Consider the following 27,652-nt stretch of genomic DNA (forward strand, 5'->3'; position numbering starts at 1 on the left):
TTTCAAGCGTCGAATGTACCTATAGACATCTTTTCCCTAACTACTAAATATCAGCAGTACATCTGCATCTCCTCTAACGTCATACTTAATGTCTCATCTCCTCTTGTTGCAGATTCCCAAGGCCAGTAGCTATTTAATATAAGTTGGTGCTATCAGTTCATTTATAAAGAAAAAAACGTTACAAAATTGTAGACTTTGATCGTCATGGTATAAAATATTCTTTTCTTTTTTGATAATAAAAAACACAAATAATCATAACTATTATTTAGGTATCTACCATCTTATTTTATTTTAATCGGCATAACATTAATATAGCTACATTCACGACAGTATCCAAGTAATTAATCATAATATATTACCTCTTAGCCGTCAAGAGATACAGCAGTTATTACCATGCAGCTGCACTGTATCGACTCACCAACGTCTGCCTTGGGCATGACTATAATGAGTTACACAAAGAAGACAAGTTATTATAGCAATACTATGACTATCTATAACTAAATAATAATAATAATAATAATAAATAAATAAATATCTGTAACACACACACGGCCCTCTTTTCCTAAAATAAGCAACTTAATGGTTGTGTTATAGGTAACAGCCGACTGATATACCTAATTTTTTTTTTCGATAAACATACATATAAATAATACATATATAAATAAATATAAATATTACACCCAGACTCGGGGTGGGAATCGAATCAACAACCTCCAGAGCAGAAAGCAGGATCACTAAAAACTGCGTAATCAGGCTAGTTAAAATGGCTCTATGGTGCTATGATCGTGAATACATCATCATTCATCACTTCAGTCTACTGCAGTCCACTACTGGACATAGGCCTCCACAAGTTTGCGTCAAAAACTCATGTGTGTTGCCCATAGTCACCACGCTGGGCAGGCGGGTTGGTGACCGCAGGCTCGTTTTGTCGCACTGAAGATGCTACTGTCCGTTTTCGGCCTGTGTATTTCAAAACCAGCAGTTGGATGACTATCCCGCCACCGGTCGGCTTTATAACTTCCAACGTAATAGTGGAACTGTGTTATCCCTTAGTCCCTCTTACGACACCCACGGGAAGAGAGTCAACAGAGAGAAATATTTAGTTCTTAAGTTGTGAATTGTAAATATGTATAATGTTTAATTTAAAAAAAGTAATGACATATTAAGTACATTAATAATACCCGTTAATTAGTATTTATAGTCAGAGAGTAAAGAAAAAATAGGTAAAAAAACTTTTTAAGTTAAACGGTTTTATGTTAAACATACATTGCAATGTTTAAGATAAATGTACTAAAAACCAAAAAATAATAAAATAGATACAGTCGTGGGAATTATAAACATATGCATAGACTAGACTAAAATAAAACCGTGGGGCACGTCAATTGTCTACAATCGTTGATTAAAATGTTTGTTTTGTAATGTTACACTATAATTAGGCAGTTGTTCAACCGACAACGATGGACGTGTGATAAGTAGGGCTAGAATGTGGAAACAAGCTAACAAGCTCGATTATAAGCGAGTTTTAGGGTTTCATAGTGGTGAGCGAGTAGTACTTTTATCATATGTTTTGTCGATTAAAGACAAACTACGAGCAGTGAAACGATTCCTCGCCAGCCAGCAGTGTGAATGTCCAACGATAAACTAGTTGAAACATCTCTTTTATTTACATGGAGTGTATAACTATTGGAATTTCCATGAGCAAGAAAATAGTAAGTAATTTCCTCACCGTCTGCGGGCCAACTGCCTATTTTAACGACGAATTAAACGATTCTTCTATCGCACATTAAGTCGATAATTTGTAGACAATTGACGTGCCCCACGGTTTTATTTTAGTCTAGTCTATGCATATGTTTATAATTCCCACGACTGTATCTATTTTATTATTTTTTGGTTTTTAGTACATTTATCTTAAACATTGCAATGTATGTTTAACATAAAACCGTTTAACTTAAAAAGTTTTTTTACCTATTTTTATTTTCTAGTTTTTAGTTTTTATTTCGCATTCTGTTTAATTCATTTAGTGCTTCATTATTGCAAGGCCCATCTTAAATATTGAGGTAGTATAGTGCACTGTATTCTTCTTGTCAAGCCCTTTTATTTGATACCCATATTGGTGGGATTGATAAAAAATTGTTATCAGACATTTGGTAGCGGCGGCCAGCTTAGATTTCAATTTTGCATAGTAAATTGTATTCTACTTGTTGAGACCTTTCATTTGATACCCATGTTGATGGGATTGATAAAACCTAAGTTATCCGCCATTTTGTAGAGGCCGCCATCTTGGATTTTAATTTTAAATAGTACATTGATTATACTGGTTGAGCACTTTCATTTGATACCCATATTGATGGGATCGATAAAACCTACGTTATCCGCCATTTTGTAGCGGCCGCCATCTTGTATTTCAATTTTTTATAGTATATTGTATTCTGCTTGTTGAGCCCTTTCATTTGATACCCATATTGATGGGATTGATAAAACCTACGTTATCCGCCATTTTGTAGCGGCCGCCATCTTGGATTTCAATTTTTTATAGTATATTGTATTCTGCTTGTTGAGCCCTTTCATTTGATACCCATATTGATGGGATTAATAAAACATAAATTATCCGCCATTTTGTAGCGGCGGCCATCTTGAATTTATAATGATAATGAATAAACATAATTGTATTGTCACCAAAATCCAAAGTGTATACAAAATTTCAGATTAATCGGTTGACAGGAAGAGGGTGAAATTTGAATTACTAAATTTGACCCAAGAATAATAAAAAATAAAACAAACGGGGTGAGCTAAATAAAACCGTTTAAAAATAGTTATGAGTCTTATAATTTTTTGTGCATATAAATTTAAGAATAGTATTTTAAGTTTGTTAAAGTACTAGTTGCGCTTCGCGGTTTTACCTACCTAATTATAATTATGGGTTTTTTTTAGATCTCCAGCAATCTGTGTAACAAGTTTTGTATCAATCAGTTCAGTAGGTTTATCGTAAAAGAGTAACAAAAAACCATCCATTCCAACAAAATTCCTAATAAAACATCTATCCTATATATAGTGAGATCAGTTTTAAAAAAACGTAAATTACACAAAAAAAGGACCTAACTACTAACAATAATATAGGTTAAGTGTACATTGTAAGTAGCAAATAAGTGTACATATATTGTAGCTAGAAAATAAGTGTACATATATTGTAGTTAGCAAATAAGTGTACATATAATAAAAATAATTACTATATAAAAATATAAAAAGCAATATGTAAAATAGTCTTGATCAGTGGACTCGCGTCGACTTTAACTATAAATATCAACTATGTATATAAAAATTTGCGAATTGCAAAATTTTAGAAATGTAACGATTATTTCAACTTATATACATACATATTTTTTTACATGGCGACGCCGCGTTGGCGCAACGGTCACAGCCATGGACTGTACCTGTTGCGCTGGCGGTTGAGGGTTCGATGCCCGCACATGACAAATATTTGTATGGGCCATACAGGTGCTTGCCGTGGTCTGGGTGTTTGTGCAGTCCTTGTGGGTTTCCCCACCGTCCCTCGGAGAGCACGTTAAGCCGTCGGTCCCGGTTGTTATCATGTACACCTGATAGCGATCGTTACTCATAGTAGGGAATATATCCGCCAACCCGCATTGAAGCAGCGTGGTGGATTAAGCTCTGATCCTTCTCCTATATGGGGAAAGAGGCCTATGCCCAGTAGTGGGATATTACAGGCTGAAGCGACATATTTTTTTTGTGATAAAATTAACTTCAGAGTAAACTTTCACGTGTTATGGTTATTAATCACTCCTAGGACATTATTATAACACAATATTCCTTTATTTATTTTTTAGAATAAAAATGAACATGAACATCGATCAATTACAAATATTTAGTCATGGCTGGTTGAATGAAATCAATCATAAATACGAAGTTTTTTAGCTGAGTCAAGTTTTAATGAGGAGATTAATAATTTTAAGAGCAGAATTGTCAATTTAGAGATTTTAATTTATTTATGTTGTAATAAGGTTTTGTTGATATTATTTCGTTCATAAAAATGCAGTGATGATGAGTGACGTCACCAACCCGCCTGCCCAGCGTGGTAACTATGGGCGAAACACATGAGTTCACGCCATTTTTGGCGTGACCTTGTGGAAGCCTATGTCCAGCAGTGGACTGCATAGGCTGATGTGTGATGATTGATGATGGATTATTATTGTTTTTTTAAGGAATAACCATAAACGAACTCGTTAAGTATCAATATTTACTACTAATCACCTAAATATAAGAGTACACACGAGAACTCACACATTTTATTTCGTTTTCGTTTTGTTTTCGTTCACCCAGTCAAAAGTTTTGATTAATACACATAAAAAATACGGTCGCATTGAGAATCTTTTCCTATTTGAAGGCGGTTATAAAGCGCTGTAAGTATCACTCTTAGCGCTGCTGTTGTTTCGTTGTTTCACACGATTTCACTCCCTATAATTTTTCATATCGCGAGACACGTATCGTTTCTTGAGGACGAAGCTTCAAAAAATATCGCGTTTACGAGAAAGTTGTAATTCAGTGTAGGTAGATATAAAATTTTATATAAAATACATATTAAAGGTTACTTTTCTAGTACATGCTTCGATATAGTCGATCAATATATAGAAATAATTTCGAAAAGGTACAAAAATCGTACACTTCCCATTGAAAATGGTCATTCAATGAGCTAGAATTTGGAGTTATCTTTAGATCGTAATAGTATAAAGCTCATGACAAAATCGTGTGTAAAAAGTTTGCTCAAAAGTCCGAATAAGATAAAAAGTAAGAATCTTTGGTACCATCGCCTTCAAAGAAGTTTACATGTGTTATGTATGAGTCTACAAAAATCCACAATAAAAAATTGAAGAAGGATATCTTCATGATGTTTATAAAATATTAATTTACATTTTTATTTGACGAATATAACGGCAAAGAACTGCTGATAAAATTAATATTGAAGACTAACTGGATGTGTATCTAAATAAATAATCTCAAAACTGATTTAAAATTGAGACAGAAATTTAGGTCTATTCTTTTATCGATTTAAGTTTAATATATTGTTTTTTATAAGTGATTTCAAGTTTTACGATCCTTTTTATACAAAAACTATGCAAATCACCTTCAACTCTGTTGAGGTCGGTGATTGATAAAAGTATTCATTGCTCTATTATGAACTCTTCTCTGAATCGCGAGCTAACGGTGTTTTCCTATAAAGCGTGTATTGACAGCATATCAATTCGTGATTGGAGATATAAATCTTCACGAAATGAATACGATACACATCAAACCATCAAACTTACTGGATTTATACTGTTATTCAATTGTACTTGTACCTACTTCTAAATACATATTTTTCTGTTATTATGATTATATTATGATTGACATAGATGTTTAGCTATTAAATACTTAATCCATCAAAATATGCGACAGTACGTAACATTTAATATTACGTAACTAAAGGATTAAATATAGAAAAAATAGTCTCAATGTGTCTATGATTATATCAATAATTGATAATTTATGAGTTCACGCCAAAAATGGCGTAAACTTATGTGTTTTGCCCATAGTCACCACACTGGGCAGGCGGGTTGGCGACCACAGGGCGATTCACAAATTGAATTGTCATGACATGTCAAAAGTGACACAAAAGGTATCGTAAGTGGATGAAAATGTAGTTGATTTTAAAGGTGAGTTAAAGTTAATTAATATGTACTAAATTACTATTGTTAGTTTTTTTTTTGCTTTTGCAGAGAAAAGTTTTAGAACCCGTTAAATTTTAAGTGAAAAAAAAAAGTGCTGCAACAATAATGCAAAATAAAGTGACAGATAAAGATGGATGAATATGGTTACACTGGCACCTTTTCGAATGCTAGAAAATGTTATTACACAGTAAAAGACAGAGTAAAAAAGTTCAAAGTATTATCATTCTTATATTACAAAATTAACATGGGTTATTTAGAACAGTCTGTATAAACAACTAATTTTGCAAGTGCAAAATTCGTTTAAAAATTCATGCTACGCTTAGAGGCAAAAGGAAACATCGTAGTTGACCGTAACAAATAACAATAGCAAGAAATTCTGAGAATTATGAATACGATAACCCGTAATGGATATTTTACACGCTGTCGGGGACTTGGGTACATAAACGATTACTCAAAAATTGTTAGACCTATACGACTATCGGCCGATGTTCTCATAAACAATGTTATGTGTATGTATAGCAACGGCACGTCAACCATTTTATAGATTTCTGTAAAAAAATGGGCAATAATAATAATTTGAGAAGTCATAAATCAGTAAGTTTTATAGAGATCAACGAACCTTACGAAAATACTTAGTCTATACATAAATTTTACGGAGAATGAGTTTTTAAATTTTATTGCAATGTAACAAGTTTTTATTTTATATACTTATATATATATATATCTAAGTTTCGACACTAAAAGAATAGCATATACACAATTTTATCGCAAATTTATAAATAAGTAACAGCTACTTTGGTAGCTGGGGTATGTTTGGATCTCTCTTTGATTATGTACCTTTGTTATTTAATTGTTTATTATTTGTAATTGAGAAATTAGTAACACATAAAGTACTACTACTATACTACAGCGTCTGTCACAAGAATGTTGTGTTTTGGAAATTTATATTCTATTTGGTAGGTATGCTTTTAATTTTCGCAAAATTTTGTAGTAGGTACCATAGCCACGACAAATAAATAAACTAAAATTGATGAAGGTGCTTTGAAAAAGAAGAAGCTCGCTTTTTTTTGTTTATATCTCAATCTTACGAAATATAGCGAAAAATATTGTACGGAACTCTTAAGTCTTTCCCTGGAATATTTTTATGAATATTTTTTTACGAAACACTTATTTTAGGTTATTGTTAATTTAATTAATAATTCCTACTTCAGTATTGTATATAATGTACTGTCTATGTCACAGCGAAAGTAATTAATCAAGATATAATGTACCTATACTGAATATAATATCAACACAATTTAGACAAAGCGTAGTGATGTGGGTGGTGGGCTTACACTAATTACTCTTTACCTACTATGACAATGCTATTAACTAATGAAGTAATAATCTACTACATGTGTTACATGTAGTTTATGTTAGCGTGTATCAAGTATTTTGTCAATTCCATATTTCTGTCAAGTATTGTTGTGATTCTCTAGTGATAAAAGGTAACCAGAGCTCCTTGATATGTGTTTTATTGTCGACGCACTTTGGCAAAGCACTTGAGACGCTCCTGAAGTTGCAGGTGTTGTACTATAGCTGTTTACACTAGTCAGTTGATTCATAAAAGTAGATTTACCTAGGCTTGACATTTAAACTTTTTATTTTTGCATTTTTCAGCTCGTGATAATAAATTAAATCTTTTGAATAAACATTTATCTCTCTACCTTTATTTATATTACAAAGTCCTGCGCAGCTTCTGTCTGTTCGCGAAAAATTCAAAATGTACTGAGCGGATTTACATGAAGTTCTCAAAAATAGTCAAGAGTCATTTCGAGAGGAAAGCTTATGTTCATATTTTGCTAAAGTTTTGTGTAAAATTGCTGAAGTATGACGAAAATTATTAAAAAGTACTTTACTTTTATAATATGTATAATTATTATTATTAATACAATTTTGTCATTTATTAAGGATTTTATAAATTATAAGCTAAAATAATTAGTATAATAATTTCATCAAAAGTAAATGCGCATCGGTGGTTCAGTGGTAGAATGCTCGCCTGCCACGCGGGCGGCCCGGGTTCGATTCCCGGCCGATGCATAACTTTTCTTTTGGATGTTAAATTATTTTTCCCATCAAAATAAAAATATTAAGTTAACCAATACTTGATAGACGTATTTTTAATGTAACAACTGTAAAATAAAATTTACATATGTCTACTATATTTAATTTTATTTATTTAATATTTAATTTTATAACACACACAATTTACACGTAAAAATCGTTAAAATAAGAGTTTAAGGCATTTTTAAAAAATATTCGACAATTTCATTTAATACAATAATATTTCTGAAATTTCGCAGGCTAGCGCCGCCTATAAGTAACACTCAAAACTATTTCTTGATTCTTGAGGTTCTTTCATATGCTACTGCTATTAACCAATAGATGGCGGTAACGCATATACTGTAACAATAAAGTTATAATTACGTTATTAAAGTTACATATTTATATGAGTCTTATTTGTAAGAAATGAGAGGGTATGAATCTTGATCGCCAAGTGAAGCAAAACAGGAATGTCAAAAAATAAATTAAAATAAATTAAATTAAATAAATTTTTTTGCGGTGTCTAAAAATCATAATTTTGTTTGCTCACTAACGAAAAAAAGCCGACTTCAAATACTTTGATAATAAAATACAACGTAGGTAGATGAAAAAACAGTCATCATTACAGCCTATACAGTCCACTGCTGGACATAGGCCTCCACAAGTTTACGCCAAAAATAACGTGAACTCATGTGTTTTGCCCATAGTCACCACGCTGGGCAGGCGGGTTGGTGACCGTCAAAACAGTCAAGTTAATACGTATTATTAGAGATAATTTAAAAAGTACTTGTCAGAACTCAATTAAATTTGTCACACCATTTAAAAAAAAACATCGAAATTAGTTCACCTAGTAAAAAGTTCGGGGATTAAAATAAATAAAACCTCCTCCATTTTTTTGAATTCTTTTACCATAAAAATAACAGTTATAAAATCACTAAAAATTACTTAAGAAGTAATTATTATTATTATTTACTTTTTAATCTTAAATACGTGGTTTGTTATTAGTGTTTGTCAAACAATTAACATTTTTTAGGCAGCAAATTGCGATTACAGCAGCAGACTTCGATTAGGTAGGCCTTAAGAGACATTGAAAACCTATTAATTAAATAGTAACTAAATCATACACTACTGGAATTACATTTAAAACAAAATTTCTAGTGTTAATTGTTAATGTTCTGTAACTTTATATACCTTACCTTATATACCTTTTTTAGTGTTATTAACATAAAAAGGTATATAAGGTATTGCTTCTACTAAAGGGTGCTAATTTTAAGTCATAAAAAACCCTCCAAATATGTCTAAGGTGATTACTAAAGAGAAACAACATAGGATTGAGGTTAACATAAATCACAAATACAAGCTTAAGACAAAAATATTCCAACTTGATTTATGCGTTCAAAAAATGTACCGTGAACAATCGGATACCTTAAGCATATAAGTCCTTAACAGTCACACCCTCAACTCCATATTTGAATCGAAGTGACGCATGTTCTTGCAGTTAGGGGATAATCCACTGCAGCGCACCTAGAACACGCGCCTGGCACTAAAGTCGCGCGTTTAATAACATAACGGTATAAACGAAATGTAATGATCCTGCATGACTTATGTTTATCGTTCTGTACATGTGGTGAACTTTACAGATAATGTGGGTGTGAAATGTTTTTATGTTTTCGTTGATTGAAATGTAATAAATCTTATTATAAAAAAAAATTGTAATGCGATGTTACTGTTAGTAACATTGTTTTGTAATTTATTTTACAACTGTACGTTATAATTATATGGTACATTTTTGGTGGTGGGTCTTTGTGTAGTTTTCACAATATTACGCGTTGTAGGTAGTAAGTAGTAGCGTGGTAATTAGGTAGTAGATCTGTATCAAAAGCTCTTTTACTATTAGTCGAATGTATGATTAAGATTAGTAAATACTTGCTGAATAACACTGGTTCACAAAAAAAGAAGTGCTATTTAAATTAAATTTAGAGGGCTAATGAGCCCTCCGTGTTGCTCTATGGACGAGCCAAACCAACTTCAGACTTGGGCACATACTTGTGTTAGTTAAAAAATCGGAATTCGGAATTTACTCAAAATTAGGGGGTGTAGGGGTACTAAATAGGCAACAAAAAAATAAGAAATATATAACCCTAGATGAGTCTGGTCAAAAATACAGAGCACTTTTGTTTGTGAGCTTGGGTAATTGTTATCAGAACATTTGATTACTAACTTCCTGCTAACTAAAATTTTGACTATCGTACACATTATTCGACTATGAAACGTACGTTTTTACGCTGTTACTAGGCTAAACTTAAATAGTTTCTTTATTTAATCGTTTAGATGAACGCACTAATGGGTATCTACTAGACCGAGTTTATAAATAATTTTTGAGGTAGCAGGCAGTTTGTGTTATTGAGAAAGGTCAATGGCGCCACAACTTATAAAAACGAAGTTCTAACTATAACGCGATTAAACTGCGTGAATTTTCTACAAAATTAATGTTTTGATATTTAATAACTGTAATAGACCTTTTGTTATTTTCATCGATTTGTGACAAAAAACCATAATTACTAAAATGCTTGCATACAAGTAAAATTAATTACATTATAGGAATTTTAGTTGCACTTGTAGAATCCTTTACTTACATGTTATTATGATCAATCCATTTACTGGTACTGCAAAAGCTTGAGATAATTTTTTATACATGCAAGTAATGGTTAAATTTGTATAATCCGGTGAGTGTAGGCAGCCCATTGTTTAACGCGACACTATAACGGAACTTTTGTGATTGTATTTTTATTATATCCACACGTTGCACAGTTATGCAATGTAACGGTTAACTTAATCAGATTGGGAGATTTATAATTAGAGGGATTAAGATGAAATTGATACCTCATTGATAAACAAATCAAGAGGTTTCGAAGATTGATGTATTCGTTACTATATGAAGTATAGACAGTTATAAATAAATTGTTGTAAGGATGTGTTTTACTCATTACCGCTTTATTTATTTATTTTTTTGTTATTTATAACTCCGTAAGGTCGGCAAACAAGCGTACGGTTCACCTGATGGTAAGCGATTACCGTAGCTTACAGACGCCTGCAACACCAAAAGCATCGCAAGCGTGTTGCCGACCCTATTACCCCCTGGTTACTCGAGCTTTGGTCATCTTACTCACCAACAGGAACACAATACTGCCTGAAAACAGCTATTATTTAGCTGTGGTCTTCTGTAAGGTCGCGGTACTACCCCAGTCGGGCTGCTCCATATTTTAAGCAGGAAATTTCCTGCTTTGCCCTACCTCAGTTCAAATTCTATCTTCATCGGATACCTAAAATATAAACCTTTTGTTTATTGTTCTTGATATTTAGACTTTTTTTTATGTATGTTGCTTTAAGCTCAGAAATCAATGTATTAAAATACGTGGATGTATTCGCATGTGTTGCTGACTTATATGGCATCGTTTACGTTTTCGCAATTTGATTGTATTTTTTTATGCGTATAATTTTTGTTAATATCTTTATAACTTTTTACTAGGAGTACCGGTTTTAATGACTTTTTATAGGTTTGAAAGCGGGTGCTTGACATGTGGGTTTATTATAATGACCAAGATCTTACGAGTAGAATGTGAGCTATTTCTACTTAATTCATATCGAGAGTATTTGAAGTCGGGTTGTTTTTTTTTTGTTTCAGAATAAACACAATTGTTTAATGCTGCGTGGTTACGGCATTAAATAATACAGTCACCCTCTTTCTTCCTGTGGGTGTCGTAAAAGGTGACTTAGGGATAACACAGTTCCATTACCACCTTGGAACATAAAAATCCGACCGATGGCGGAATAACCATCCAACTGCTATGCTTAAAATACACAGGCCGAAGACGGGCAGCAGCGTTTTCGGTGCGACAAAGCCAGCCCTGCGGTCACCAATCCGCCTGCCCACCGTGGTGACTATGGGAAAACCACATGAGTTCGCGTCATTTTTGGCGCGAAATTGTGGAGGCCTATATCCAGTAATGGATTGAAATACAATTATATAATAGTTAAAAGTTAAGTTCATTTGTTGAGATGAGCTTACAAACAAGTAAAATGTAACATTACACCCATTAAATCGTGTTGCTCGTTGAAGCAATTAAAACATTATTTACTTAGTTACCGTTTTATGCCTATGTTGTGCTGTCGTTACAATAGATACAAACGTTAACAGCCAGACGTTTGTCGGTGGTGAGTCAGTAGCAGTGACACATTACGCATTAATTTTATAAACGCAATATAAAAATCGATTGCATGTCGCATCCCGTGCATTTTTATCTCATGAAACGCATAGTAACATACAATGCAAAACGTAAATTGTTAGTAGGTATGTAATAACATTTTATAATGTAATATAAGTTATAATGTAATATAAGATAAAGTTTTGTTCTTTTAAGAAAATAAAAAGTAATTTTCAGAGATTTCTTATAAAAAAAAGAGAAAGTTCATAGGACAGTGATAATACCTTCATAACAATAATTAAAAGTAAACGCCTAATACATACTCGTCCCCAGGGGATTGAATTCTCGTGATCGAAAACACACAATACAAAAAACTAAACTGTAACAAACGACGAGACACACGTTGTTGTAAATTTGCTGTAAATGTTTTTATAAGTGATAGTTTTAGAAGAAAATTGAATACACTCTGAACTTACTGTGTTAAACTTTTACAATAAAATATGCTTTACTGCACACATGGCGTCTCTTGAGATTTTATGAACGTTGATTTTCAATACGTGTCAAATCGATTGAGGTTTACGGTTACTTACTTTTAAGAGTTGTAGTAACAGTATATCTAACAATGAGAAGAGTTTGGAAATCAAACCGATGACAAGTGAGAGCATTTAAACAAAGTAGATTTTACTTTTTTATATGTAAACAGGTACACAAATGCATATATATGTATGTATAATAATAATAATGATGATAATATAATATTAGTGTTAAGTTGACATTCAAGTACATTACATATGTACATTATATGGATAAAGTCACATCAATAATACTTTCAAGACTGAGATTTCCGAATAATGTTTTTGTTTAAGCATAAAATGCCTACAAATTCGCAACCTAAAAGGATTATATCTATTTCAACGTCATCATCATCATCATCATCATCATTACAGCCTATACAGTCCACTGCTGGACATAGGCCTCCACAAGTTTACGCCAAAAATAGCGTGAACTCATGTGTGTTGCCCATTGTCACCACGCTGGGCAGGCGGGTTGGTGACCGCAGTACTGGTTTTGTCGCACCGAAGATGCTGCTGCCCGTCTTCGGTCTGTGTATTTCAAAGCCAGCAGTTGGATGGTTATCCCGCCACCGGTCGGCTTTTTAAGTTCCAAGGTGGTAGTAGAACTGTGTTATCCCTTAGTCGCCTCTTACGACACCCACGGGAAGAGAGGGGGTGGCTATATTCTTTAGTACCGTAGCCACACAGTACACCGTAGCCACACAGTACGTATTTCAACGTAACATAACATAATGTTTGAAACTTTGAATATGTAACAGTTGAAAGTATTTTTAAGCTTATAATAAAGATGATGAGTAAGGGCGTCTGATAAGGAGCTTATCAGTCGCTATTTCAAAATATTATAGGCAGTAAACATGAGTGGAGATAACCGGTTAATGTGGGACAATAAATCAGTTACGAGCGTATTGCCTCTTATCTCTGAATGCATTTTGAGCTTTAAGTGTTTCCGTTCTTAAAAAATTCTTGTTGTTGGTAAAGTAATGCATCTTTTTATGTTCATGTGTTATAGGAGCTAATGTTTTTGTGATACATTTTTATATATGTAAAAATAAATGCATGAATAAAAATGCAAATCCACGTGTGGCTCGGATCCACATCCAGAGCTATCCTTACGAGTACATACGTAAAGCGTGACATTTCAAAGTTAAGTCCATATGGTAAAGTAGAGTTAAATATTTAAAAAAAAAATTGTACACTACACTTAAAATTTGCACGTTCATATACAATGTTTTTTAAATTATTTAATTTGTTCAGTTAGTCAGTTCAGCCTATTGCAGTCCACAGCTGGACATAGGTTTCCACAAGTTCGCAACAGAATTAAATAATTTGTAATAATAAATAAATAAATAAATAATTGTTCACAGTAGTATAAATAAAAACGAGCTTCAAAAATATTCAATGTATTGTAGTCACGCAACGGTTTTTTTATTAGTAAATAGAGATATATGGTATATTTAGTAAATAGAATATAATAAGTGTATAAAATAATGGTAAATGTTAAATACATAATAATTGAAATATAGTATATGTACATATATTTTTGACGTTTTCTTTTTATTGTCTGTATAAAAAAATAGCTAACAGTCGGCTGTTGTCTATAACACAAGCATTATGTTGCTTACAATAGATCCCTATAATTATATCAAAATTGGCGTTTCGTCGTACTGGCCACTTGGATCTCAAATATTTACTCTTTACTTAAGAACTCCAAATTCAAATTTATGCAGCTATAATTTACTCATGCATTTACATTTTGAAAACAGTAATTAATTTGTTTTTTCCTCTTTTGTTTTTCATCTTTGCGTCACTCAGTTTACAAAATGGAAAACTTGAAATATCGTGTTATTTACGAGTACAAGTTCCAACGTGGCATCAGTACTGCAGAAACGGCTCGAAGGGTTAATGATGTGTATGGCAGCGGTGTCGCAAAAGAAAACATAGTGCTTTTTTGGTTCCAACGTTTTCGTTCTGGAAATTTTGACCTGCAGAACAAGCCCCGTGGACGGCTGGAGACCAAAGTTGATAATGAAGAATTGAAGGCTATTTTGAAAGCGTATCCATCACAAACCACGTCCGGGTTAGCTGCAGGCTGCGGTGTTAGTGATAAAACTGTTTTAATCTGTGTAGACGGAAGGAGAACGATACAATGCAACTATAGAAAGAGTGGAAGAAAGTTTAATTAGCAGACTATTCGCATCGCTTACTCAAGCTCAAAAACCAGTCCAAAATACCTCTGACATATGCAACAACTCCGTCATTCTGATTAGAAAAACTTTACCTAAATGATTAAACCAGAAACCAAAATATTTTTGATATCTTCAACAATATTTCTATCAATCATAATTGATTCTGTTTAAAACTTAAGTGCAGAAGGCCAGTACTATACTTATATTCATAATTTTCAAATTGGAAAATCGAACAAACATATCTAGAGTAACGTGCTTGTTTATGTGAGTAGTAAGAATTTCAGTACGAAAGTGAATTGTATGAACCTAAGTAAGTGTATGTAACCTTCACATCATCAAATCGTGCTAAGTTAAAAGTAAAAAGAAGTCCAAAAAAAACTAAAATTAACATAAAGGAAATTAATAAAAAAAACAGTTACAGAACTATAATATTAAAACTTAAGCAACGTCAAAAGAAAATTTATACATATTTGAATTTTCTACTCACTGTTTTGGTTGTGTAGAAATACATACACTAATAGAAAATAGTCTTCTACACAATCTTTTTCTCTTTTCTTCGAATTTCTAACAATTATAGACTTTTCTACTTCTTTCTTTCTTAATAATATCTTGCTATTAGATATCTAGCAATGTGAATATTAATTCAATTTGTCGAAGTCACGGGCAAAAACGAAAAGCCATTTCATCTTGTGTGTCAATCTCTCTGAGATCAACACTGGTTTGTAAGGCCCTGGTAATTTCAGGTTGTCGGTAGTTAGTCGGGAGTTTTCGTTATCACTATTTTTGTACATCCGAATGATCCTTTCTTTCATAAAGACACCAGTAAAATCTACAAGAACTGTCTTGGGTCCCGAGAATCGAAGCAAAAGACAAAAAAAAAAGATTTGTTAATTTTAATTTCATTCAAGTTATCTTCAGTATGTACATACGACAAGGCCTTAAGAACCTTCGTATTTAATATTAAGTCTATAATAATAAATAAATAAACGCTTTACACTCAACGGCCCCCAGTAGGATTTTTTCCTGTGTCGGAGATCCAGAAACACACAATACACAAGCACACGACAAACATCTATATGGCCAATACAAATGTTTGTAAGTGTGTGAATGGGGATCGAACCCGCAACCGGCAACGCATCAGCCAGTGATGTGTCATTTTACGAAAAAGTTTTATGAGTTATAAAAAGGTAGACCGCCCAACGTGGGGCTCGAACCCACGACCCTGAGATTAAGAGTCTCATGCTCTACCGACTGAGCTAGCCGGGCTTGTAGTCAGACGATGAAATTAAAGGTTGGCTTTTATCGAAAAGCTAGACATGCTAAGTTTATTTGATGTGTTTTTAAATATTTTTGAGGCAGTACAATAATAAAGATGTCTGATATCAAAATGGCGTGCTGGTTAGGGCATATGATATTCTGAAGTTGAATAAAGTGAATGAATAAGTTCTATAACAAGGGTTTAAAATCATTTTTCCAATAAAAAAACTAGTTGCTCCTCTAAGAATGATTAACGGGATATGAAAAATATAATTATCATTTCCCTTAAACATTAGACGCTAAAACGTCACTCTCAGGGCAACTCTAGTCACGCGTCACTGCTCTTTTCACACAATTTCACTGCCCATATTTATTCATACCACGGTAAAACAGTAGATTTTGCATATTAAACTATAGTGAAGATATCTTTATTTTAGAAAAGATGTCTAATTGAAAGAATTAAGTAGTCTTTATTGCACCACAAATGTTTTATTTATTCAAAAAATCTAAAATTTTCTCGTGAAATCTCATATTAAATATTTACTATTATCAAGCATCACAAGAATGCGTTAAACATAACTGAGCCAGATTGTATTACAAAGAAAACACGGCCAAGATTTGATTAGGAACAAAACCTAAATGTTTTCCAGAACCACAGTAACCTCGAAATGACGTGAGAAAGATAAGAGAGGTGCGAATAGTTGTGTGCAAATCTTTCAGTTATCATTGGACATAAGCGATTTATAATATTTGACTCTTATTTTTTTAGAACAAAAATGTAATAAATTAATAATATATACATTACTAAATTTTATAGGTATACGTATATAGTTTACATATATTATGTGAAAAATAAGTGAGCGTAGGTACTTTTAATATACTTATAATGATTTTCAAATTATAAAAGTAAAATTTTAGACAAATATAAGCCTGACATGGCGAAATCATCTGTGCTCATTTGGCACGCTTTTTATTTATAACAAAAAAAACGGGCTTCATTTTTTAGACATCGGCATTTTAAATCGAAAAAATGTAAAACTTTGATTTTTTTGACGTGAAAGTTCTGTAGAATCGTTGTGAGGCGTCACGATAAAGAATAAAACACATAAATGTATAGGATTAGGTCGGTGAGAGAATGAGATAGAATAAATTACAAGGTATTTTTAACCGACTTCAAAAAAGGAGGAGGTTACTCAATTCGACCGTATATAAATATATCTTTTTTTTTGTATGTTCGGGGATAACCTTGTCGTTTATGAACCGATTTTGATAATTCTTTTCTTGTTCGAAAGGAGATATCCCAAGTGTAGTACCATGATAAAGAAACCAGCATCTGATGATGGGATCCCAGAGAACTCGAGGGCAACCCTAGAAAATCGTAGTGACGACTAGTGCGTTTGTTATTTTTTTTCGTCTACTTACGTTGTATTACTTGTTGATGTAATTGAAGTCGGTTTTTTCATTTGCGAGCAAACACAATTATATATTCTCTATAGAAAAAAATCTCTCGTAGACCACGATTCAGAAGTTTCACTTCTGCTGTGTGTCAATTGCACACACATTTTTTTAAATTGATAGAATACGTAATATAATAATATCACAGTCGCAAGACAAATAACGAACAGCTATAGAAATAAATTAAATTGAAGTGTCTGTTTGTAATATTAAAATAGCCGCTTTTTACTAAATGCATAATTATGTATACACGGTACACATATACCAAAATAATATTTTTACAATTTTTGTCTATCTGTCTGTCTGTTCGGGCTAATCTCTGAAACGGCTGGACCGATTTTGACAGGACTTACACTGGCAGATAGCTGTTGTAATAAGAAATAACTTAGGCTACTTTTAGTTTAGAAATTTATTTATTTTGTACCTCTGCGAACTGACAATAACTTTTTTTTTAAATTCCATACGGATGAAGTCGCGGGGTCAGCTAGTAATAATACAAAATGTAAATAATTAAGTGGTACGACATCGTGTAAAAGTCCCAATTAACTGAGGTAGGGCACAGTAGGCATTTTCCGGCTCAAAATATGGAGCAGTCCTACTGGGGTAGTACTTCGACCTTACAGAAGATCATAGCTAAATAACACTGTTTTCAAGCAGTGTTGTGGTTCTGTTGGTGATTAAGGTTACCAGATTTCTTAGGAGGAATTGGTGGTAGGGTGGGCAACGCACTTGCGATGCTTCTGGTGTTGCAGTCGTCTATAAGCTAGTGGTAGGTAATCGCTTACCATCAGGTGAACCGTGCGCTTGTTTGCCGACCTAGTCGTATAAAAAAAAAATGTTTTGATGTAAGTATATCTAATAAACCACACAACAGTCTAATAAAAACGTCAAAATATGCATATAAAATATGTCAAACGCAAAAAAGAATACAGCCATCAATGTGAATGAATTAAAAAATATATGTTAATATCTGGTTTTAAACTTCAAGTTAAGCTAATTAAGTTATTTTGTCTAAAAATGACAAAAAAAAATTGTAAATATTAAGTCTTATAATTGAATTTTTTTATTACTATAAAAAATTACAAAAGGAAAGAAGAAAAAAACAAAAAACTAAGACAGGTGTAAGGTGCACGACTCCACTATTTACTTCACACATCCTTATTTGATTACATGATTCTAAAACACTCGGTACCTTACATTTATAAATTAGGTGTCCCCTATATCGCTGAATGTGTGTCGAAAACGATTTATTGCGTAATGAAAAAAGTGCACTCACCCTCGTATCTTAAATAATGATTTATAAAATAGGGTATATTCATATTATAAGTGAATATTGTGTGTTATTGATACTTATAATGTTTTGAATAGAAAAGTGCACTCACTTTTTAACCAACTTCAAAAAAAGGAGGAGGTCACTCAATTCGACCGTATATATATATATGTTTTTTTATGTGTGTTCGGGAGGAACTCCGTCGTTTATGAACCGATTTTGATAATTCTTTTTTTGTTGGAAAGGAAATATCCCTAGTTTGGTGATAAGGAAACCAGGATCTGATGATGGAATCCCAAAGAAATCGAGGGAAACTCTCGAAAATCCGCATAACTTTTTACTTGGTATTTTAATGATTTTTTATTTAATCGAAAGCCGATGTTTATCATGTGGTGACATTTAAATTTCATCGAGATTTGATTACAAGTTTTGGAATAATCTTTTATAATAGGTATTTACTTGACTATTTTTTCGTCTACCTGCGTTGTATTACTTGTCGATATAATTGAAGTCGGTTTTTCTTCGTTTGCCTACAAACACAATTATATATTTAAAAATTACTTCTTGAAAATAATAATAATTGATCTGATAATTAATTCTTATTATTATTTCTTCCAGTATTTGGATCACAGTCTTAAAATATTGTATAAATATGTGTTACATGTATTGAAACGCCTGATTTAAATTAATATGTAGGTACATATCAATTATATTAATGATTTAAGGCATATTATTACTTTTATTGTCTTAATGGTGTCGTATAATTGGCGGTCAAGTAAGTCACAGCCAATCGCTAACGGACGTGCGTTCGATCCCCACGATATGATAAAATGTTTTTGTTGAATTTACAATTGTTTGTGATGGAAAGTTGTTTACGCTCGTTTTTGTGTTCCAGGATCCTCACACAGGATGCTTATCCATTATAGACATTATTTGTATTTATATACTGTTGTAATTAGAGCTGACTTGTTACTACCATAATTGCTACCCTGTCGTGACGTGGAACTAAAATACAAGGTATACCATAGGAATACGTTATGCTTTCTGACCACGCCGGCACTAGCAATGACGAGAACGTCTAATTATTATTTTCTTTTTTTTTTTTATATAACTAGGTCGGCAAACAAGCGTACGATAAACGGTAAGCTCATCTGATGATAAGCGATTACTGTAGCCTATAGACGCCTGCAATATTAGAAGCATCGAATGCGCGTTGCCAACCTAACCCTCAATCCTGCCCAGAAGCTCTGGTTACCTTACTCGTACTACAGGAATACAACACTGCTTGAAAGTAGTATTATCTTTTGTAAGGTCGTGTTACTTCCCCAGGCAGGCTGTTCCAGATTTTGACCGGGATATTTCCTGCTGTGCCCTTCCACATGAATTTTTATATAAACCCTATTTTACCAAAACGAACACAAAAATTAATTATCCAATTTAAGGCGGTCGTTACACTATGATGATTGATTTTTATGTATATATTATTATTATTATATTTACTAAATATCACGTTGAAAGTAATATTCCATTCAAAATTAGTTAATGTTCAGCTTAGCTAGGTCATTGGTGTTGCTTAGTAAATCTAACTGTCTACGTCGATGCGTGTTGCTTCCTGCGCGCAACGCTCATGGCATATTGAATAGTCTAGCGTCGTGGCGCCTACTACCTTTTAAGGGAAATTGTTAAGTAATGTCTTTTTTATATCTTTATTTATATCTATTGATTTTATCTGTATTCTATAAGACAAATGGTAATGATATATTAGGTATTACAATTATAAGCTTTTCCAAAGTCAAAATGTTGCAGGTAGCTTCAAGTAATCTACATTGGTAAACAAAACTGCGAAAGCGGTGCCGGTGTTTTATTGCGCAAAGGTGAGAACCTTTAAACCTTTAACCTTAACCAAAAATTACTGACTAAATATTAACGCAGTATTTTAATATATCTTATCTTCTTTCGGAGACATGTTGACTTCATTATGATAACATAGTATTTTGTAACCGATTACAATGACTGTCAGTGCATGTTTTAATTCATTATACTTACGAGTTTATATAATGTAGTCGTATCAACCAATGCAACATGCATGCAAAATAGTTTTTATTTATTTATTTATTTATTTATTTATTTTTTGGGAGGAACAACAGCTGAGAAATACAATGTACACAATTATAGAAATAAAAAGCTACCAATAGTTCCCCACTGGTAGTCACAGAATATTAAAAAGAAAAACTTACGCTACATATAAGCCGTAGTAACAATAACACGTGTAGATTACAAAATGTGGTTAGTAAAATGATGTCAGTAAACAGAGTTAGGTGCAGTCAAACTAGTAGAAACAATCACATTAAAAATATGCATATGAAAAATTCTAAAACTACACAATTACTTATTAAAGAAAGAATTACTAATTAGGTTCCTTGCAGCCGCACAGCTAGTGTTAAATAAGTCTAAGTCAAATTTTTTAGAATATGCATTAAACTTACTACCCGCCCGCCAGACAAATGAATTTTGCATATAGTTTGTGGAAACTAGTGGTGTGTGCACTAACGGATTGTTACGAAAAAGTTTAGTAGGAACTCCTAAAGAGACTTTGGCTAAAAGATCAGGGCAATCAATTAAGTTATTTGTAATTTTGAAAAGATAGATTAAGTCACTAAGTTCACGTCTTAGTTCAAGTGGGAGAATATGAAATTTTTTGCAAAGTTGCAGATAGTTCTTCGAGTTATATGGTTGATTGGATTTGAAACATATGAATTTAATAAATTTTCTTTGTATGTTCTCAAGACGCGCGATGTATGTACCGTACTTGGGGTTCCAGACCTCGGAGGCATACTCCAAATGACTCCGGACTAGTGAGCAGTATAATATTTTTATAGTTTTGATTTCATTGAAATCCACAGAAGTTCGCATCACGAATCCTAAAGCCTTAGATGCTTTGGTTATGATACTGTTGATGTGAGTATCATACAGAAGCTTAGAATCTAGCATTACTCCAAGGTCCTTAATAGAACTCACTCTCTGAAGTGTTTGACCATTCAAAGTGTAATCGAAGATTAAAGTGTTTCTCTTCCTGGTGTACGTTATAACACTACATTTGGAGGCATTTAAGTCCAAGAGATTGTTGCGACAATAATTTTCAAGTCTCAAGAGATCAGCTTGTAGATTATTGGCATCATCCTCACTTACGACTCTGGAAAATATCTTCATATCGTCAGCGAAACAGAGCAATTGAGACGAATGGAGGCAGGAGTTAACATCATTAACAAAAATTACAAACAACAATGGACCAAGCAACGATCCCTGAGGTACTCCACTCGGAATAGTCACCCAACCAGATATATAATTGCTGACAACGACCGCCTGAGAGCGATTATCTATATACGAAGAGAACCATCTATGCAGGTCACCTCTAATACCGGCCTGATCTAACTTGTTTAGGAGGAGTCTGTGGTGTATCCGGTCGAATGCTTTACTGTAGTCAGTATAGATTACATCTACCTGAGCGCCATCCCCCATAGCAGCCAATAAAAAATCATTAAAAAGAATTAAGTTTGAAACAGTTGACCGACCCTTCAAGAAGCCGTGTTGATTGAGACTAGAAGACCCCTGGAGCGCTGCATAAATCTGATCATAAACAATTTTCTCAAATAACTTTGCTAAAATACAGAGTTTTGAGATAGGCCTATAGTTTATTATTTTTTGTTTACTGCTTTTTTTATGAACAGGTGATATATAGGCAGACTTCCATATATTTGGCACAACACACTCTTTGAGGGAACGTTTAAATAGTAGATAGACAGGGAAAGCAAGCGATACTGCACATTTTTTTAAAAAACAAGCAGGTATTTTATCAGGTCCAGCCGACTTAGAAACATCTAGTTTAAGCAGCATCTTTTCGACTATCTTCGGGCACACCGTTATGCTTGAAATATCTGAGACACTTGGAGTGGTTACTGCCGTGACTTCACTTAAGTCAGGAGAGAAAGTACTAGAAGCGAGGAACGTTGAGTGAAAAAACGAGGAAAAGGCATTGCAAATAGCCTCACCTGTATTGAGTAAATCGTTATTGTATTCCAAAACACTTGGCATGGCTGCAGACTTCGACCTTGATTTATAATACGACCAAAAGTATTTCGGATTTTCTGTAATTGAACTTTCAATAGATCGCATGTATCGGCTGTAACATTCCTGTTCCAAGATTTTGGCTCTAGTACGTAGAATCCGAAAAAATTCTTCGTCAGACCTATTACCATACGTCTTAAACTTTTTATAGTATTTAGATTTTTCTTTTAGGACTTTGATTAACGCTCGGGAGAACCACTTAGGATGTCTTTCGTTAGAAGATAATTTGACGGGAACATGTTTATCTTTTATTGAGTCCAGCACACTATAGAAGTGCGCAAGAGAGTCATTTATAGATTCAGCCAAAACAATGTAATCCCAGTTTATGTTTAACAGTTCTGAGTTAATTTCGTTATAATTAGCGCGATGGTATAGATACTTCTTATACCGAGGACGGTTCAGAATGGGACAACAAACGGTGCTCATTTCGATGGTTAATGCGCCGTGGTGCTGATCGACAGGTACCAACGCGCAAGCACTGGCGTCACATACGGTGACAGAAACATTACATAAAACGAGGTCTAGCGTTCTCTTATAGTCGTTCGTGATACCGTTATATTGTTTTAAATTTAAGGAGTTTATTTCATCTATAAGGAACGTCTCGGCCTCGGTATAGTAGTTGGTGGGGTTAAACGAGTTACTGTCGTCATCGTTAGACGGTATCCATAAAATTCCGCTGAGGTTGAAGTCCCCAACAATCAAATACTGATCATTTGGGTATTCCATATGAATTCGAGTAACACATGAGAAATAATTACACAATTTTTGTGAGAATGATAAGCCCTGATTTTGGTTACATAAGTAAAGAACACACACGTGCAACTTGCGTTCAAAAGTACCAGTCCTATATGTTACCGTTATCCATAAATCCTCCGCACTCGAGTGGAACTCAGGCCGGGGGGTGACTAGCAAGTCGCGGCGGACTGCGATTATGTTTTGTTTAAAAACATCTCTACTTTAATGTTTTCTCTTGTATAATAAGTATTAATTCATAATATATCAACCGCAGGATATATCTTGCTTGAAATTTAGATCAATGTGTCCCAAACTTGTAGGGGTTGTGAAAAAAACGTTAAGCAACACATCGTGACTCTGACAGATGAGGCATAATATGTGTGAAATATTGCATAAAAATTGTTTAAAAAAACATCATCTATACAAATAAAATTGAAGGTCCTGTTTGTAATATTAAAATAACCGCTTTTTACTAAATGCATATGGATGTCTACATGATACATATACCAAAATAACAATTTTTAAAATTTTTGTCTGTCTGTCTGTCTGTTTGTTTCGCCTATCTCTGAAACGGCTACTGGTCCGATTTTGACAGGTCTTTCACTGGCAGATAGCTGATGTAGTTAGGAGTAACTTACGCTACTTTTATTTTAGAAATTTATTTATTTTATAAGTCTGCGAACTGAATAATAACTTTTTTGTTAAATTCCACGCGGGCGAACGCGCGTTCACAATATAAACCAAAACGTTCTATTTACTTTTTCAAATACTAAAGTTTTTTTTTTACTTTTATTTTAGAAAATATTAGCTTGCAGAAACAAACTTGTCATTTTTCTATTGCTTGTTATATTCTTTGTGGTTAAGCTATTGAGGCTTTAATGACGTATAAAATGAATCACAATCAGAGAAATCCGGAATCCATTCACCTTATTAAAATGAAACTAAGATTTATCACATCGTTACTGATCAAATGATTGATGGCAGTCATAATTCTACTAAATGATAATTTGTGCAAATATTGTAGAGTATTCACGGTAGTTAGATTTAACGAAAGAGTTATGCGTATAGTAGTCATATGAAGTAAGGTAGTCAAAGTAATTCTTGAGGAATATGTAATCGTGCTTCGATGCACAAAGATATCTTGTTTTTTTTTACTTCCTTGTTTTTTACGCTTTTTTATACGTACTTTGTTGGTGTCAACTGAAACAGACTGTTTCAGAATGGCGTACAATAGATTAGTTACTCCAAATATAAATAATTAGAATAACAGTAACGATCGTTTTTAGATGTCCTGGTGTTTCAGAGTCACGACAGAAGATCCAAACAGCCGGATTGGATGAATGATAGCATCCATTGCAAGCGCGTTGTCAGCCCTACCGCCAATCCCATCTAGGATCTCTGGCTACTTTACTCACAACAGAAGTACAATATTACTTGAGACCAGTGTTACTTAGCTGTGGTTTTCTGTAAGGTTGAAGAATTTCTCCAGTTACCAGTGGGTTGCTTCAAAAACTTTAGTATTGAAAAAGTAAATGGTACTTTTTATAAGTATTTGTTTGTATTGAGACTGAATTTCCTTACTGATATTCCTCATGTGATGATAAAGTCAAGATGTATAAATAGTAATAATCGCATTGTAAACACGAGAAGGAATAACGGAACTCCAAGTTTCCGACTGCGCAAAGTAAACGTTTCCTTTCTGGGTCATGGTATTCGCATGTATAATAAAATCCCAACGATTTTGGAATTGTCTCAACATAAATTTAAAGTTTTTATTTTAAAAAAAATTAATAGACAAAGCTTATTACTCGGTGCAGGATTACATAGTTGATAAAGATGTGTGAACTTAGTGACGCTGCATTTTATGCAACATGTTACTAATTTTGTACTAAAACACAGTTTATATATTAGTTTTCAAAAGAGTAACTACGGAGTTTGCCGATTCTTCTTTGCAGAATCTACATTCCGAATCGGTGGTAGCTTTACTTCTACAAATATAATAATTGATTTTTAAAGTTTTAATTTGTAAAATGACGATTCCAAAGTGCTCTTGGAGCCTATTTTAATTAAGCTGTTTTTGATTTTGATGGATAGCTTAACGTTTTTTAATAATCGCTTCAAATTTTGGGACACATTGATAACGAGTTTAACAAATAAACTTCACAACGAGACCCTAATAATGAACAATGAAAATCTTTAACTATTGCAATTATAATAACTCCCAAGAGCTTGCTAGTCTGCTTATACCAGTGGCGTAGCGTGGTTTTATACCGACCCGGGCCCACAAAAAATTTTCCGCTCCTACCAATTGATTTCAGTTTTTTTACCAAATTAATTAAACAACTAATTGCAATCGCAATTGAAAATATGTTCAGTAACCGACTTCAGTAAAGGAGGAGGTTCTCAATTCTACTCTATTTTTATATGTGTTGCGGAAGCGATTTGAAATTAATTTTTTTGTCAATTGAAAAAAATCGTGGTGATCTTGCCAACCTCTTTCGTATGCAATCCGGGGCCATGACACCTGCAGCACTCCCCATACTACGTCACTGACTTAAACAATGCACCTCATTAATAAGGGTCTAATAATTAAGTCAAAAAAGGTATAAAAAAACAAAGGACAGCAAAAAATCCGTGGCACAACTGCCAATTTAAGAAAAAGTTTTAACAGATTTTTACCTTTCTTATATTGAGTATAGCAAGGTCGCTTTAAAAGTAAATGACCTAACTTAAGCTACAGGGTCACTACCCTAGACATCGATATTATTAAAGGCTTAAGGAGCAATTCCTAATACAGTCGGGACGCTTCCAACCATGATATCAAATTTTTTCGTGTTTGTATTAAAAAATAACCTTTCAAACGAAGTTATGCAGTGTGTAGTAGAGATATAATCAATTCTTGTTTTTTATTCGGTAAAAAGTTTATTCATATTTTACACTAACTTTGTATTTATAAAATTAAATGACAAAAGTAATAAATATAGAGAAAATGTAATATATTGTATAATGACAATATGTAAATTATTAATTGTTGACGTCTATAATTTTTATATCATTTTAATAATATGCAAATATAAATGAGGTTTGATGCATAGACAGTATAACTTAACTTAAAGACTAACATCAATATCAAGGCATCAGGCAGTGATGGTTTGTGCATAGACAGTATAAAGCTTATATACATGTTTGTGAGTACCCCACATAGTGCTAAAAATGGCGAAAACTTATAGGTAAAGGTGACGAGTCTACGTTTAAAAGAACAATTATGATTAATGCGTTTTGGGTAATTATTAATACCCGGCCTTTTTAATAGTGGTATAAGTTTTGAGTCACCTTCTCAACTAATAAACTTGAATTAATTTAGAAAAAGTGGTTTCGGTCGGCATACTTTGCGGTATGTTATACGTTTATATTGAAAATGGGATTTCCAATGATTCATACTATATACTTACAACTATTATAAGAAAGGTATTAAGTCACTGAACTGTTATTTTATACTTTCTTTGCATTTTTAGAAATTTGTAATAAAATAACAAGTACGTAAAAACACTAACTAACCGCTGGAATTTAATTCGGAATCCGTTTGGTAACATTTGAAGGGTCAAGGGAAAACTGAGAGAGGAGACCTATTTAAAGGTTTATTGTTAATTGACTACTATTACAAACAAAAAAAAAAATACAAATTTAACCACAAAATAAATTACCTTTGTGGCATATTATTTTAATCTTTCTGAATAATATTTATTCTTATTTGTTAATAAACTAAAATAAAAAAAACAAGCTTTTGTTTTAAAAGTGCTAATAAATAATAAAAGAAACTTTTCTTTTAGGACTTTATTACTATCAAGATATACCGTCATTAAACAGTTTACATGCTTGTCGTCGTTATAAAAATTAAAATCAATTAGATCAAGCCATTTAATTTACTTGTTAATAGTGAATCGTATGAAGGAAAACATAAAAACTTAGAGTATGCCGACTTTAGAAGTCTGCCGTATTAGATTTAGCATCACTTTATTTTTCGAGTTTCTCTCAGCAA

The 27,652-nt window shown here is 33.0% G+C and overlaps 2 non-coding genes across 2 annotated transcripts; one reads left to right on the forward strand and one right to left on the reverse strand.

Moving 5' to 3' along the window:
• Positions 1–7,731: 7,731 nt before the first annotated feature.
• On the forward strand, positions 7,732–7,802 carry Trnag-gcc. The gene has a single exon. It is a non-coding gene; the product is annotated as a tRNA-Gly (tRNA).
• An 8,162-nt stretch (positions 7,803–15,964) lies between these two features.
• On the reverse strand, positions 15,965–16,037 carry Trnak-cuu. Its single transcript has one exon. It is a non-coding gene; the product is annotated as a tRNA-Lys (tRNA).
• Between the last annotated feature and the right edge of the window lie 11,615 nt (positions 16,038–27,652).

Source organism: Melitaea cinxia, chromosome 9, assembly GCF_905220565.1.
Source record: "Melitaea cinxia chromosome 9, ilMelCinx1.1, whole genome shotgun sequence".
NCBI lineage: Eukaryota > Metazoa > Arthropoda > Insecta > Lepidoptera > Nymphalidae > Melitaea > Melitaea cinxia.